General features: G+C 38.1%; 1 protein-coding gene across 5 annotated transcripts in view; it reads left to right on the top strand.

Annotated features, from left to right (window-relative positions):
• Positions 1-17,215, top strand: part of LOC122968767 (transcription factor 4-like) — a 236,685-nt gene that overhangs the window by 90,709 nt on the left and 128,761 nt on the right. The gene's annotated exons all lie outside the window — the stretch shown is intronic.

Genomic DNA, 17,215 nt, shown 5'->3' with positions numbered 1-17,215 from the left:
AGGAAGAGGAGGAGGAGGAGGAGGAGGAGGTCTGTCATTGATGGCGGGAGAGAGAAAGCGGGAGAGGAAAGTCAGGAGAAATGTTGTATTTCACACGCGGGAGGTCAGTTCAAACTAGTCTTCACAGATCCAAAATATTGGACCTGATCCATGAGTACACATATATATATATATATATATATATATTTATTTATATACTCTGATGCACCACCATCCAAAAGTGAATAGTGCATAGTACTTTACAGTGGCAGAGAACAGCAGATTAACATTTTCATATTCCTATAGAAGGAATGTATATTAAAACTAGAACCAGACAAGGACACTGTAGGTACGTTTCCATCCACCTGTTATGATGTGCATTTTCATGCTTAGAAAGATCTGAGTAAAAATGGCAGTAATTCAGAAAAAAAGTCAAGATATTGCAAAAATGTTTTCATGTATGGCTCATGTGGGAAATGTGGTTTATCAAAGCTGAATGCAGAAAGCAGAATGTCCTCCAAATAATAAAGAAAACAAACACAAGTGTCATATTTCCATCATGTTCTCCAAGATTTTTTCATCATCTCGTTGCACCCTCGTCTTCTGCAATGCTTTATTATTGCTATATTATTATTAAACTTACACTACATTTATCCATTCTGCATTTACACACACCCAAAACCCATCAAAATACTACTACAGGAAGTAAAAGGCGTGGATTATTTTTGTGCTGTTCTTCAGTAGGAAATATAGACAAAGAATCTGATTAAAAACAACACATTATGCAAATAAAAAAGACAATGATGCAGTATAGATATATATATTTTATCATTACTGTCTCTCTGCTCGACTCACCCAAACCATAATGGAAGGAAGGAAGAATACAAACATGACATAAAGAGCTTTCAAGTACAATAAAACAAAGTGAGAGACAAACAAAAGGCAGAACGGAAGTCAGCAAGGAAGAAGAAAAAAGATGAATAAAGGAAATAAAAAGAAAAGATCGTTTTAGCAAAGGCGAGTATAGGATGAGAAAAGAGTGGAGGAGGAAGAGGAGAAGGGGGGGGGGAGAAAGGATTAGAGACAGACATGTCTCCATGACAGTGACAGGAGAAAATCAGAGTGTGATGCTGAACCTCAGGATCCTTTGACCCCTCCAGTCTGACAGCACCTGACCCATCATCCATCTCTCCAGGGTCACCCCTCCTCCTCCTCTCCTCACACACACACACACACACACACACAGAGAGAGGTTGAACAACACTCTCACAGTTTCTACTCAGACCTTAGAAATCAGAACCGTCGAGCAAACTCAAGACTGTTAAAGGTTGTTTTTACTGTAATTAGTCACTTTATCATGAAGATGTAAAGCTTCCTCTTTGATTCGATATGTTCAAACTGTCAACATAAAACTATGTGGAAAATTGCATTACTGTAAATGCTACTGTACCTTACAGATTTGTTAGCTCTGTTAGCTCTGCTTTTCTGTTCCTGCCTGGAAACCAGTTTAACATTCATCAAAACAAGCTCAAGTTTCAGGCTTAAATTAAACCAGTTGACACCCTATTATATTCATTCTTACGCATACAACATACTACAAATACTATAAGATTCAGCATGACTTACAGTTGCAAGGAATATCCAAATCTCACATGTCAAATATCAAAACTAAGCCAGTGATTGTCTGTACATCCACGGTCACAGAGAAAACAGAAGCTGCTAACAGCTGATTCGTCATGATGTAAAAATTAGCACTTTTCATGGTGCGAAACTGGCAAAATGTAAATAAATACAGGCTCAAGGTGTAGCCCATACACAATAGCAATACCTGCTGCATGCTTCTCCCAAAGAATTATGGGAAGCGTAGTTTCAAAACGTCATACACGATTAGCCCAAATAGATGTAAGGAAAAAGAAAAACAACACAGTTCTTGTATCCATGGAACAGCAACACAAATATGTTGAAACTCTGTGGACATAAAGGCAGAAAACTCAAACCAACTTAATTAACTTATTTTTATTTCTTTAAAAAAAAACTGTTATAGAACATTTGTGGTACAACTTACTTGCAAATTGATGGTATTTTTAAGTGGCCCAACTTAGCTTGAAAATGACAATATATGGCATGTAGCATCTCTGCTAAGAGACTATAAATAAAGTGAGTGAGAATCAAGACATCTGTACTTCACTTGAACATAGATGGTATTTCATAATATTTTAGTGGTTAATATGAAAGTGAGATATTCAGAACATGGAAAGTGTTTCCCTGCAGAAAAGAGGTCAGGAAACATGTACATCTATTTTTATTTGCTAAAGCTTAACCATGTTGGTGTGAAACATTGAGTTTGTTTCTAGGCCTGTTTCTGTTTGACACGTGAAAAGGCTCGTGAGCCTGAACGTCGCGTCTTTATTTAGTCAGATAGTGTCAGTGAGCAACACTGTGTCATTGTGCTGCACTTTAATACTTCCATATTGTGCCGCTAATTCAGAATTTCACACCTTTTTCTCTCGTCGCTACCTCTCCCTTTGTCTCCCCGCGTCGTTTGCCTTCCGTCTCAACCCCGAAGACAAGAGGAAACGTGTTAAATCCACCTCTAAGAACCTTTTTAATTCAACATTAGCAGTCGTCATCTGTCTGACGAACAATACCCAAACACAATTTACATCTACGACTGGAGCATCCCGCCTTTGTTTACTCTGCAGCTAAATATTGTTCCATCAATAATGGACTCCAAACACAGAATCAGGCTTTTAGTTTTAGGTAATCCTGAATGTTTTACAGGAGATTTTTTTTTTCTTTTTCTTTTTTACTGTGTTTTATTGTCTCGGGAGCATAATTGGAGTATGTTGTTTTCGTCATTTGTTTTAGGTTTTAGGAGAAACATGGGCTCAGAGCCTCGTGGATGTAACTCCAGATGCTATTGTGTCCGAGGTTTTTGTGGAAGTGCTGCCCGAAATCCTCAAGACAAAGGCAGCAGATATGGTGGGGAAAATATAAACCCTGGAAAGAATCAAATCCTTCGAAATTCTCATTCGGCGACAGTTATGAAAGGAGGACCTGGGGGGGGGGGGGGGGGGGGGGGGGGGGGTTGGGGGGAGGGGGGTTAAACCGAAGCACGAAACAAGGTGATATCCAAAAAATAAAAAAAAAAGAAAAGAAAAGAAAACCACGTCAACGCGGCAGTCTACCTAAACCTCCTGCCATGTTTCAGGTGCCATGTTTTCTACTCCCCCCCCCCCCCCTTCCCCGCCCTCCCCCCATCAGATCACAGCGAAATAAAGACAGATTGATAAATTCACGGACGGGTGTGAACATTGCCAAATCGAAGTCAGACCCCGACCAAAGTAAACGCCGTGCCACAGAGCGAGAAAAGAGGAGAAAAGAGAAGGAGGGATGGAGGGGGAGAGAAGATTTGGGGCTCTAATGCCAGCCTTATGCGTCTTTTAGTCGTTTCCGCCGTCGGGGCTTGGCACCAGCACGGCGCTGTCAGCCAGCCAACAAAAATCTGCAGTGCCTGCCGCATTTCAGCAGCCCCTGTTTTGTCTGAGACCAACACACACACACACACACAGAAAAAAAAACACACACACACTCGCGCCACATACACACTTTCAAATCAGCGACGTTTTCCTGCACGATACCGAAGCTTCGTGAAAGAAAATGTTCAAAAATTGAAGTCAAATAAAATCCAAATCAAAGGAGGAAATTTATTTTCTTCTTAATAGATCAGAGACACCCCTGGACAATTATTTTTTCTTTTTTTTTTTTTTTTTTTTGCAGTGCCACAAACACACCATGCTGCTTTGGGATATTCATTTAAAAATGTAGTTCTCCTGTTGAAGTCCTGCTGTTTGGAGGGTTCGGTGGTGTCGCCCTGTTTGTCGCCTCGTTGTTGTTTGTGTTGTTTGTCTATTAAATCCAGGGTGGAGGAGGGGTGACTGTGTGTGTGTTGGGATGGGATGGTGGGGTGTGGGGGGGGGTGGGGGTGGGGGTGTTGGATAATGAAGGCTGTTTGGTAACGAGGGAGGGGGGGGGCCTTTCTTTGGGTCTCATTCACATGAACAGGGAACAAGTGTCATGGCTGCTGCTGAATTTTAATCTGTCTGCAGCTTCACAACCACACCAAACACACCAACTCTTTCCAATACGTGCATGCGAATATATCGTCTCCTTGAAACAATAAACACACAATTTTTCAATATAATTTTTTGATTTTATCAGATAAAGTACAAACATTCTTTACTCTTGCTAAAAAGTTGGTATATTGGAGATGCATGGATTTCAACAGAGAGTCGTGTCTCTCATTGTGTCCCAGTGCAGTATTGCTTACTAATAGTATACAAGAAATCAATGCACTGTATGACTTTACTAATTAGTAATAATGTAATACATGTGCAGACAAGTTGTCGATTAAACTTACAGGAGTTTAAAGCAAAATGATTTCCTGAGATCTTCCTGGAGCTGTTTCACTATCATCAGCATTTTATTTTTTTTATTGTGTTGCAGCTGTAAATATCTCATCCGTTTCCTTTCTGTATTGCATTGTGGGACAATAATATCACTCAACAGCACATTTAAAAAATCAAGAGGATGTTTCTGTGTCCAAAATCACTTCACCGCACATTATACGGCGCCTTAAAAAAGTCCCACAATGGTACAAAAAAAGCAGCGTTGACGGCACATACGCTGCTTTTTACTTTAATTAAGTGATTTACATGACATCATTTAGCGATAGTGTGAGATGATAATGATTGTGATGAGTGAAATCTCACTGGACTTCTCAGTATTGTGTAAATGGAGTCAACTGTCGAGCGCGTTACGTGAGTGAGGGCTAGCGTGAGATTGGAAACGAACTTTCACTTTCTGTTTTATTGTTCGTTAAATGACGATTTCATCAGATCACTGACATGTTTCTGTAGGTTTCCTCTGACTGGAGTCTCAAACATTAGTCAATTGTGGTATTGTTTTTTTGTTTTGTGTTTTTTTTTATGGGGTGAGGAGGGGTAGGAATGTGTTTTTTTTTGTAGCAGATGTTGTTTTTTTTTATTCCGAGAGAAGAACTATTTTGTTCAACTTGTTCAGAGTTTGTGTCGTAATTTTGCTTCTTTTATGACAAGTCTGGTTTCAGTCGTTTTGTTGTGTTTTTACGCCTGTGTGGGCAGGACACACTGTGTGTATTATACACAAAAACCAACAGCTACTGTCTTCAATTTATAACTTTAATACTTTAATAGCAAGAAAAAGTTTCCTCAGGTAACCACCAACACTTTCCACTGTTTTTATATCCTTTTGTTGGCTTCATATCCAACTGTCTACACAGCAACACTCTATTTGTTTATTTTTCAGACCAAATGTCCTAAAAATATAGGAAATCACTATATTTGTATTAAAAGTTTATTCAAGAGGTCTGCTCAGTTAAGTCTAAAGTCTAATTGTGATGTCAAGTAACTTCATTGTGCTGTTTACAAAATTAACACTTTTACAAATTACATTTGTTAAGATGAACACAAGATAACAGGTGTGTGTTCAGCTCCAAGTGGATATTAAAATACTTTTTATCGCAGACAATTAGAGAAACTTTGTCTTATATTTGGAGGAACCAATCAAAACACCGGTTCTGATACAGAAAACAGCTAAAAGTAGATTCTGCTTCAAGTTCGTTGCCAATATTCTCACTATTTCACAAAAAAGAATGCTTGAATTAAATTTAGAAGTTACTTTTTGTGCTCAAAAATGATTCTATGAAATTCTCAGATACACAAACACACAAACAAAATAAGATTAAAAAATAAATGGAAGATAAGAATCAGCGTTGTGGTCCAATCAGCAGTCTGATCTGGTCTGATATGGCGGAAGGTAGAAGCCGACAGATGTGAGCTGGATGCTGCGTCTCTCGAGTCGTCCTCGTCGCTCGTATACGTTCATCTGTTGTTTGATGTATTCACTCACTCCGGTGCCAAGAAATAAATGCCTGCTGGGATTGAAGTAGGGAGGGAGGGGGGGGGGGGGGGGGTGTCTGTTAGACGACTGTTACTCATCGACCATCGTCTGTTAAATTAATGTTGATCCCAAAAAAATGTTACGCTTTACACGGGAAGACAACGCCATGAATAAATATATAGATTATTTCAATTTCAGCACTGGCGGAAACGTTTCAGAGTGTCTGTTAGAGAGTGTGTGATGCTGTTAGTAATGTGTGTGTGTGTGTGTGTGTGTGTGTAAATGTGTTTGTGTGTGCCGGTACCTTTCAGACTTTGTAGAAACTTCTGGACCGGTGCCCGGCGGTGTCATGGAAACGCTTGAATCGCTCAGAATGATTCATGTCTGCACAGTCCAACCCTCCCCCCATCACACACACACACACACACACACACGCACACACACATGCACACACATACACACACACAGCATGCAAGAAGAGGGAGTTTAACCCTTCTTCTATCCATCTTCTCAACCTCCCCCCCACCCCTCTTCCCCACCTCTCTTTCTCTTCTCTCTCCTCTTTCTTTCCTCCCGTCATCTCGCCATCCTCATCAAATCGCACTATTAGTCACATAGTTTATTAAAATGGACTCATTATATGGATGTCAGAGGAGATCACGTCTTGTGAGTGTTTCCTTTCACGCAGAGAAAGACTCGACGTGTCTCTCAGCCTCTGAAAGAAAGAGTCTAGACGTTCGACATCGACTCCTAGAACAACTCCATCTCGCTGCTTTTCTGTCTTCCTGCTGATGAATTAGACCTGAAACTGATAAGTGGAAGATAATCACATGTGATGGACAAAATAGATAGAAGCAAAGAGAAAGAAGTCACCTTTGTTTTGTTTTTCTTGATTAATTAAATTGAAAACAATGAATAGAATAAAAAATGAATACAAAATGATAAATAAGTTGATTGAGGGAAAGATATACTCCATCCTTTTATTTTTTCCTCTTCCTCTAACAAAAAAATAACTAAACAAAAAAAAAAACACAACTGTCAGGATGTATTAAAAGATGTTAAAGTGATGGACGAAACCAATCGACGTCGTCACTGACTCTTAGAACAACGGCATCTTTTTTTTTCATGTTGGAGAATCTGAATAAAAAGCAACTAAATATAGAAATGAATAAATAGAATTGAAGGAATTAAATGAGAAACAGTGTCTGGATGAAAAGATGCTAAACTGATGAAGTCTAGATCTGACTCTTAGAACAACTACATTTTGGTGAATCAGAATAATAAAACAATAAACTAAAATACATCAAATAAGAAGGGAAAAAGCTCATCTGGTGAATTTGCTCCCCTGTAAGTAAAATGTAATAATTCAATAATGCAGTGGAATAATGTGCTGTTATATTTTATATATCCTCTCTTTTGTTTCTTCTCTCTTGTCATTCTTCTTTTCTCTAGTCTGTCCTTTATTCTATCCATTCTCTCTCTCTTTTTTATTATTCTCTCTTTTGTCTCCACTGTTATCCTCCTCACTCGCTTCTTGTGTCTTTGTTTCCTTTCCTCTTCTCTTCACTTCCCTACTGACAACCCATCTGAACAGCTGATCCGAACGACTGACAGATGAATTTATTTGTGGTTCGTTGTGTCGACCGCTAAGGCTGCACTTACTGCTGTTCACTACTACTGATGTCATTGTTTAGTTGTTGTTGCGCTGCAGTTAATAAAACTTTATTAAAGTAATTAAGATTAATATTAGGATGGAGGAGCTAATTGAGGAAAAGAAAATAGCCAGCTCTCCTTTTTGCTGTTGCCTTGTATATTGATCAGATATCATTTGGTGTTTGATTGATTCTCACCTTATGACAATAAGCTGCCCCTGTGTCTCTCACTGTGTCTCTTACTTTTTAGTATTTAACCAAAACCACCATCTTTCTTGAAGTGATTTAGTTGCATAAATCTAACAAAACATGGGACAGAGGAGGTGAACGCTGGTCTCTGGTGTCAAAGTGGTGAGCTTTATATGTCCACCCTCGATGGTTTGAAAGATATGGGTGTTTCCCTGCCAGAGAGAGTCCAATGAAAGTTAGTCACATTATTGGAAGTCTGTAGTATTGAGTGTTTTTTTGGATGGTGACCTTCAGGTACAATAACAAAACTCAGGTATCTGCTGTAAGTCCCCCAACTTCATGAATCACTAAAGTTAGACAGAAAATCAAGGATGGTAAAAATAAAAGAAAACAAACAGCAACAAAAATCTCATGTAGCAACAATGCCAAGAATAAAAACGCCAGAATAAAAATGAAAAAGACTACAACACTACAGGTCTGAGAGTTTATTCGGCCTTCGAGGAGGCAGACATGACCAGAATACAAAGCGATGTTGGTTTGTGGGCTTCTGCTGCGTGGGCGAGTCCAACAAAATCCTCTATTTATACACACACACACACACACACACACACGCAGTAAGTGTGTCTCTGGTTTTGGATCATGTATTGAGTGTTTTCTTTCTCCGTTTCGTATCGTGTTGTGTGTTGTGTCGGCCTTGTTCTGTGAAACACTTTCCAATGAACCTGCCGCTTAAAAACACAGAAGAAAACAGTAAATCGATGATAATGACCTTTAAAAAAACAACAAAAAAAAAAAAACTGGTGGTGAAGTTAAAGAGAGTGAGAACCGGTCTCTTTGTGAAGGCTGAGGCGCTGATGAGACAGACAGGCTTTTTTGGTTTCTGAGGTTGGCCTTCATCCAAATACGGAGAGAGGCAGAGAGATTTCTGTAGCTTGTAAGTCGCCTGAATTCAAGGTATTTTTGTGTTTGTTCCGTATGTGGCAAAGTCAGGGTCGAATACAGGAGGAAAAAAAGACAGGAAGAAGCCAGTGTGTTTCTTTGTTGAATTTTCACACTAAATAAGAATTTAATGTATTCACAAGGACAAAAATAAGTAGAGTAGAGGAAGGGTTAATGTTAAAATAACTCTCATTTTGATATTAGACCAGGGTTCTGGTTTATAGGGAAAAAGGAAAACGTATATCACCAAAAATATCCAGAATTTGCCCTGAAACATGTCCTTTTTTAATCTATACAAAAAAACACACATCTTATATTTTAAAATAATTGAATACATTTCACATGAGAATGGTCAGAAAACAGTTGTGTTTTTATCACATTTGATAAACCACATGTTAAATGTTAACATAGTATTTGGTGTTTTATATAAAATCAGTTCTTTCACAAGTGATGTTACATCTCATATGTGAAATATCTGATAATCACATGTGCCTATATATGATTTTTTTTTACATGTGAAATAGTGTTTCACATGTGATAGATTCACATCTTAACTCGAGGTCAAATGTCTGGTTTTAGTTCAGGAATTTTAGCTAATAGACAAAGTCATTCTGAGTATTAAAGGGGAATGTCGCTCATTTTTAGAATTCACATACATTCGCATTGTGCTATGGATCTACTATAAAACTTGCTTGAGTAATCATTGAATTGATGATCACACTTGAATGGAAATTTTGGCCCTTTTTTGTTCCTGAAAACCAAACTAGGTTTAAATTTCAATTCATTACAAGTGTTTGAAAATGAACTTTACTCAGATGTCAACACAATCCTTGCTGCATCTGATGATCTCAACAAGATCACATTTACTGTCTAATCTGCCAGATCATTTCACATCAAGATTTGCAATAGGATCAAATTTTGAATTATGATGGAGTTAATGAGAGTTAGTTTAGTCAAGGGCCTGTTAAGAGCCTGTGTGATACTAGCTAATAGTCTGCAGAGCATCCCAGTTCCTGTTAGCTCTCAGCTTGTAATGGAGCTGATTTGTGTTTCTTCCCTGTCTCTCGGCATTGTGGATTAGCAGGGATTTGGTCCTCCTGGCTCACCGACTTCTCTATGGGCTTTAAACAGCAGAGTGTGCTGACCTCCCCTCCTCCACCTTTTGTACCTCTGCAGCCAACACACTCTAACGAGCAGCGGTTCGTCTGGGGGTCCTCCTCACAGCCAATGAGCTTGTTTGGGTCCATCGCCAGGGAAAAAAAAATGTCACCACAGGGTTTCTCTGAAAAATGTAGAGGTTAGCGGAAGTAGAGTCGAGTTTGAAAACCTTCTTTTTCTTTTGAGATTTGAGACAGTCCAATGTTTGTGTTTGGATTATTTTGAGGCTTTCTTTTATCTTTATGTGACAGCCGATAGTGGAGAAAAAAAGGGATGATTTAGAAACAGACAGAGCTGAATGATCATGTGTCTGATTCAAACCTCTTACGTCATGGTTATGTGGTTGCATGTAAGGCTGTTACCAGCAGTTATTTTCATTTTTCATTTCCCCAAAATCCCCAAAATATCAGCTGTTCAGTTTTTGAAGATATTAAATGGAGGAAATCATGAAGCTGTTATGAGCACGCTTTTGGAATTATCCCTTGAAAAGGGACTTAAGCTCTGAGTAGATTTTTAATATTGTCATTGATCAACAAATTGGTTAATCCAAGAATCATTTCAGCATTGGTATCCAGGGTACACACTGTTAAGGTGTGATTGGCCGTTCACATTTCACACCACCTAGACCAAATTCATGTCTAGTTGCATCTTTCCATTTGCTTTAAATGCACTTGCCTCACAACCGTCAAAATTCATTGGCCCTTAAAAAACGGTCTCACAAAGGACACATCAAGGATGAGCAACCGTGTTAATGTTAGACATTAGCAGACACACGGCCAAGCAGTTGGTGAAGAAACTTGAAAAACTGAAGAATATTTGTTTGAGGTTTCTAGAAACTGTCAGTGTTCAGGAAACAATTACAAAGATGACTGTCAGTGAGCTTTCGGAGGTTTAAGATCCCCTGTTGTCTTGTGGTTTCAGAAGCCTTCATGAAGGTAGTTTTCTAAGAACTCCCAAAATCATCAGAGATTCCTGGAAGCACCATACTGGTTTCAGAAGCCTTTTGAGAAGGGTTTTCTAAGAATGTTCAGAGCATTCAGGGCCCATATCGTAGAGGTTGGCAGTCAGTTCCTCAACAATCCACAAAAGGCTGAGGAACATCCATTTTTTGGAGATTTTGGGTAAACTATTACAGGCTTGCTTTATAAGTTGGTTTCTAAGGATGAAGAACCCCCATATAGTGACTGTCCACAGAAGCATGTTGTTTTTTTTGTGAACTCACAATTGTCAAAGATTCCTAGAATTAGCATCAGGGTTTGAGAAGTTTTTATGTACGGCTACATCTCGGGTTTCAGAGCCACTGCTTGTATGTTTGAATTTTCTAACACCTGATATGAGTTCCTAGAAGTATTGTCAGATCAAGTCAACGTTTTTGAAAATAAGTTTGTCATAACTCTTCTGAGGCTGACAAGGTTCCTTGAAGGAACAACAGGGTTCATTAATCTTTTATGGAGCAGTTACACAGAGGCATTGGCAGAGGCACAGCCTAGCTCTCAAACAAGTAATGTTCTTTGTTCTTTTGAGGATTGTTGGTGGTTTCTAGAAACTGACAAAGTTCAAGAACTGATTACAAAAGTGTCTTCCATGGGTGAAGAACACCTTTGTTTTCAGTGTTCGTTGAAGCATTGTTGTGGTTTGAAAACCATTCATGAAGCCGGTTTTATAAGAATGCAAATGTCCAAGGATCCTTGAAGCACTGACATGGTTTGAGAACACCTTTAAGTAGGGTTTTGGATGAATGCTCTGAGGTTTAAGGAGTACCTGCTCACATCTTTGCTGTTAATGGTTAAAATCTCAGTTCTTCTTGGAGTGGAGGTTCTTGAGGACATCCTCTCTGATGTTTAAATGTCTTGATATGATTGTGCTAGGTGTAGCTTTAAAAAAAGGGGGGGTTTGTCAAAGAGCCCTCCGAAGTTGACGAGGTTCCTTGAAGTGCTTTCCTATTTAGTAAGCCTTTCTGGAAATGAGATTCGGCACAATCTGAAGGAACCCAGAAAGGTTTTTTGAAGTTCTTTTCTTTTGAAGAGCGGAGGAGAGAAGAGAGGAGGTTCTGCTGGGGTTCAGTCCAAAGTAGTCTGATAGCATCAGGGAACATTGTGTATAAAATTGACATAGGAATTTAAAAAAACACTGCCGCAGTAATGTCCTTCAGCTGCACTGCTAAATGTATTTTGTAATTGTAAATATTAGATTATCTGGATGAACTCTGTAGCTACTGAGGAGTTTTCACTGCCTCCTGTGTGCTTTTCTTCACTTCACTTTGTTTAATGTTTCTCTTTTTGTTAAATGGATGATACTATTGGTCTAAGATCATAATAACATGGGTTATCTGATCTGATCTGAATCGATTATATGGCCATAATTGAGAGGACCTTAAATACCCATTATTTGTCAAAGGCCTCTTTCAAAGAAATAATCTAAAAACAAAAGGATATCATGTTTTTTACTGAGACATATTTTGTGCTGTCATGTTTTTTATTTATAAACTCTCCTTTTTTATCAAGTAATGCATTCTGTGGTTCAAGGCAGTGAAATGGGATGCTTCCCTGTTAGTTTTTGTGTGTGTGTGTGTGTGTGTGTGTGTGTGTGTGTGTGTCCAATCACCGCCTACTGTGACAGGGTTTTTTTGTTCTGCTTTGTTTTTTAATGCTGCTCTGTCTTAAACGTCCAAATTAAAACACCAGGGATTTTTGTTCGTGTGTGCTTAACATGAGCTCGGCCGGCTGAGACGGTGGAGGTGAAAAGGTTGCCGTGTTTGGACCAAAGTAAAGACCTGTGGTTGTACAGTTGTTAGATCCTCAATTCAGAATCTAGTAGGTTATTTACTGGGGTCATTGTTATCTTCACTGATATGTAATAAAGACAATGATGACCAACACAATCCAAATGCCATGATAAACAGCATTTAGTGACATTGTTCATTTTTGTGATTTTTAATTGAAAGAAATCCTTCAATTTGCAAAAGCACTGTAGGTTCTCAAGCATTTAAATCTGGTTCATTTTGGTAAAATTGAAGTTTTCAGCAATCTTTTATAATAATTCCTTATATGAATTGTATCACAATTATATGGAAAGATCAGGTATTGATATTGATGTTGTATTGATAATCTTTTGTCTTGTTGTTTTCCAACCACAAAACATGATCACACACACACACACACACACACACACACATTCACACATTCATAAATTCTTTGCAGGTGATTATTAATTATTGTATATATAGATGAATTGTGATGACACGTCACACATCGTCTGTGAATTGAGTAATTGATGAAAGGCTATAAATGTGACGTCAATATGCCCAATTATTCTATTAAATATAAAATAGTAAAATATTGACAGAGTGCAAAATATTAATATTGTCTAAATGTGTCTTGTTCGTTTTTTTGGGAGGATAAATTATCATTTATATGGAGAGTGGAGACAGTTATACATGTAGATTATTGGGGTTTTTTTCTTTTCTTTTCTTTGTAATGCAGCAGCTGTCGTGGTGGCTGCCAATAGGGATAAAAAAAAATAAAATAAAAAGAAAGAAATATGTAGAAATGACATTATTGGCCTTCAAAAGCATGTAACCTTACCTATTTATCAGCTCCACTGGTGTGTTTATGTTATGTTAGTGTCTCACCTTAAAAATGTACAATTACACACAATAATTATACCTGTGTACACTTAAACATACACATTCACATTTCCTAAACATACATAAACATGTACACACACATTCACATACAGATATTTGCATCTATACATACATACGGTGCTCAACGGGATATTTTATTCAGGGCTGCTGTGGCAGAAGGGACAAAACTCCTGCCAAAGCCGGCCCCCCTCCTCCATTACAAGGTCTTGTATCTGCAACCAGACAGAAGTAATGTGAAGAGTGGATTCAGCGCTGCGTATGTGATGGCTTTAATAAAGTTCTTTTGTCAGTACTGAAGAGGAGAGATGTCTCACACATGCAAAAAAGAATGCAGAATTTTCAATGATTTATATTGATTTATTGATTTTTATTTATCTCCTTTATTTTTGTCTTATGATCAGGCTTATTTATGGCTTTATTTTACCTTCTCGCAAGAAAAAAAGTTATTTAAGGAATTAAAGGACTTTTAAGGAGTTTTTTAAAGATATAAGTGAATCAGTGAAAGAATGAATAAATGAAGAAAGTGAAAGTTTGCCATTGATAGTGGTTTAAAATTAAATTAATCAGTGTGACATAGTGAGCAATTATGAATCATAATTTTAATAATTTCCATTCATTGTCTTCAAGTCATACTGAACAGCATGTTGTATATTAGAAAGAATGAATGAATGAAGCTAATAGCTGATCATACCACTGATTATATATATATTCCCATTTTTATACACAGTATTTACAGTAAAATTTAATTGATATGATACAATGAAGAATAAATGAATTCATCTGTGGGTGTGTGAGAGGAAAAACAGAAACTGAAAAAATAATCAAATACATGTTTGTCCTCATATATTTATTTTATGGATGAATCCTTTAAAATATCTTAGATATAAAACATTCATTAATTTCTTTACGGTGCAGCCTTTTGATACTGAGAATTATACAATCATTAGTGTTGAATATAATGTTTTTTTTTAACATTGTGTTTGTAGAAATCTAAGTGCAAATTGTGCATCTAAATTGTGCAATGGTTTTATGGATTCATTGTGAGAACTGGTATTTTGAGGTGTGTGTAATGTCAAATTTAAGTGGATCTGTGTGTGTGTGTGTGTGTGTGTGTGTGTGTGTGTGTGTGTGTGTGTGTGTGTATGTGTGTATGTGTGTGGTCCTGAATAAGTATTTTTAAATGCACGTGCTTCTGTGTATGGATATGCACTATTTCGGTACCGTGCAAAAGTACATTTACATATGTGTGTTTGTGTGTCTATACGGGGCTATATATATGTATACTGTACACATTTACGCGTGTGTGTGTGTGTGTTAGTGTGTGCATCTGTGCCAGTGATTTCCAGTACTTTCTCTGTGTGTGTGTGTGTGTTGTATGCTGTAGTGTGTGTGTGTGTGTGGGAGTCTTTGTATACGTGCCAAACCGGTCCAGCTGGCATCAGTCGTAGCTGAAGCCGAGGCCGCTGTATCGGTCACACACAAAAACACACACACACACACACACACACACACACAGTCGACCACATTCCCATTCTGTACGCCTGTAATTATCAACCTCTTCTGCATCGACTACCACGTTGGCGTGTATTCAGCGCTGGTCTATACACGCCTGATTCAAACCCTTCACCACGTACACGCTTTATTTTCCTCCACACACGCTCGCTATAAAACCCCTCCATTTCATCTCGTACGGCTGCACCGACCGCAGAATGTAATTACACACTAACCGTGGTTTGATATTTAGACTGGCTGAAGATTTAAGGTTTTATCCAAAAAGAAGGTCTGTGTGGTAAAAATAGACTGGAAAGTGGTCCCGCAGCTCAGAGAAGAGGAAAGCCTGTTCAGAAGCTGGAGAGGAAATTAGCTTTGTTGTCTATACGCCGCTGCAGTCGGTGCATTTTCGAAAATTCATCAGACGCCCTTTTTTCCCAGCCACTCACACTCAGTTTGTGTTTTAAAATGATGGTCGGTTACCTGCCAAAGAGGCTTCACCTCCCTGTCATGTACTGATCAATCCTTGGCCCGCATTTAAAGAGTTCCGGTGTCTGATTTCATTCAAACAAACGTCTGACCCAAGATGTTCTATAAAGAGTTGAGGAAGGTGAGGGGAGCCTTTTTTCTCACATCCACTAAATGTGTGTCAGATGGAGGGTTAAGGCTTAAGGAACATGCACACTGGAAAGGACAGAACTTCAAAAAGGATACAAACTGATAGAAAATCACAGTTCACTAAATGCTTCATATGGTGAAAATTACAAAAAGAAAGTGTCAAGAGAGCATCTGTAGTTCTTGGACCATAAAAGCAACTCTAAGAATCACATCATGGGGCATTGATGGGTTGGAGGCTAAAGCTTATTTTATGCTACAACAGTATCTGTGGTATGCACACCATCTCCAAACATAAACAGTGGTCGGGGTCACTGCGATGACCGCACAAGTCACATTGAACAGTTAATGTTGCAGTTGCACATACAAAAACATAAAGTAAAATGTCACAACTCCTGCAGTTTGAGGATGCATGCATACAGCTGGAACTATAAGAAGTGTAATGTGGCCTCAGGGCTTTGCTAGATGTTTCTGTGTGGCTGCAAAGGGAGTACAGACACCATCTGAAGTGTTTAAGTAGGTTGCTAGGGTGTCACTAGGTTAGGGTTGGCTGCTGACGATATTATTGCTCTGTTGGCCATCATACGCAATGTTGCAAATCAATGAGCATCACTGATCTATGACAGTATTGCATTGTTATTTTTGCATTGATGTGATGAAGTACCTTAGTTTGTCTTTTACTTAACTGGATTACTCTCCAAAAATATTATTATTATAAAACATTTTATATCAAAAAGTCTCCAATTGATTTTCCAGAAAATACTACTATATTTTATATTATATATCAATGTACATTTATATATCAATATTGTAATAATAAAATTGAGTGAGAGGGATGGATTTTTCCTACAGTAGGTTACTAGTAGGTGGTTGCTATAACATTTAGGGTGGTTGGCAGGGTTTTATAAGATACTCACCAGGGTGTAGACCAAATTACTGTGACGTCACGCTAACAAACATTGTGATTGGTTCTATTCAAGATGGTTGTTAGCTGGTTTCTATGGTGTTAGTGTTAGCTGCTGATGAGTTTTAGTGTGTTCCAGGTAGTTGCTACTGTGTTCATACATGGTTGCTACATCTTTGCTACAATGTTCAAGCAGTTGGTAGGACATCTGTAAATGCTTGGGCCATGTCCGAAATGACTCCTCATTTACTACAGCGCACTATATTTATTGTTCACTACTGTATTTTAGTGTCTGACTATTTAGAGTGAAATTTATGCACTATGTGGTCCCCTTAAAAGGGGGGTTGTCTGTCAACTAAACTATTGAGTCTCCATGGACCAACAATTGTCCAATGGGAGAAAGTGAGGGAAGTAGAGAACAATGCCATGGACTGTATGGCAAACCTTCAGAACGGGTAGTGTAGTTTATTCTTGAGTTTTGTCTTTTTTTTTCTTAGATATGAATATTATTTTTACCAATTCTACATATAGTTTTTTAAGTTTATAGTCTATTTGTTGTGTATGTATCTGTTGATCAGTTACAAGGATAAATAAAGTTGTGTTGTACTGAGTTGAATTGAATTTTTTCGTCTAGATCACTTGGGGTGATTTGAATAGATGATTTTCTGCTGTAAAACATTACAAACTCAATGGTTTTATAGC

This window comes from Thunnus albacares, chromosome 18 (genome assembly GCF_914725855.1).
Source record: "Thunnus albacares chromosome 18, fThuAlb1.1, whole genome shotgun sequence".
Taxonomy (NCBI): domain Eukaryota; kingdom Metazoa; phylum Chordata; class Actinopteri; order Scombriformes; family Scombridae; genus Thunnus; species Thunnus albacares.
Note: the sequence above shows the minus strand (reverse complement) of the source record. Positions and strands in the feature narration are given on the sequence as shown.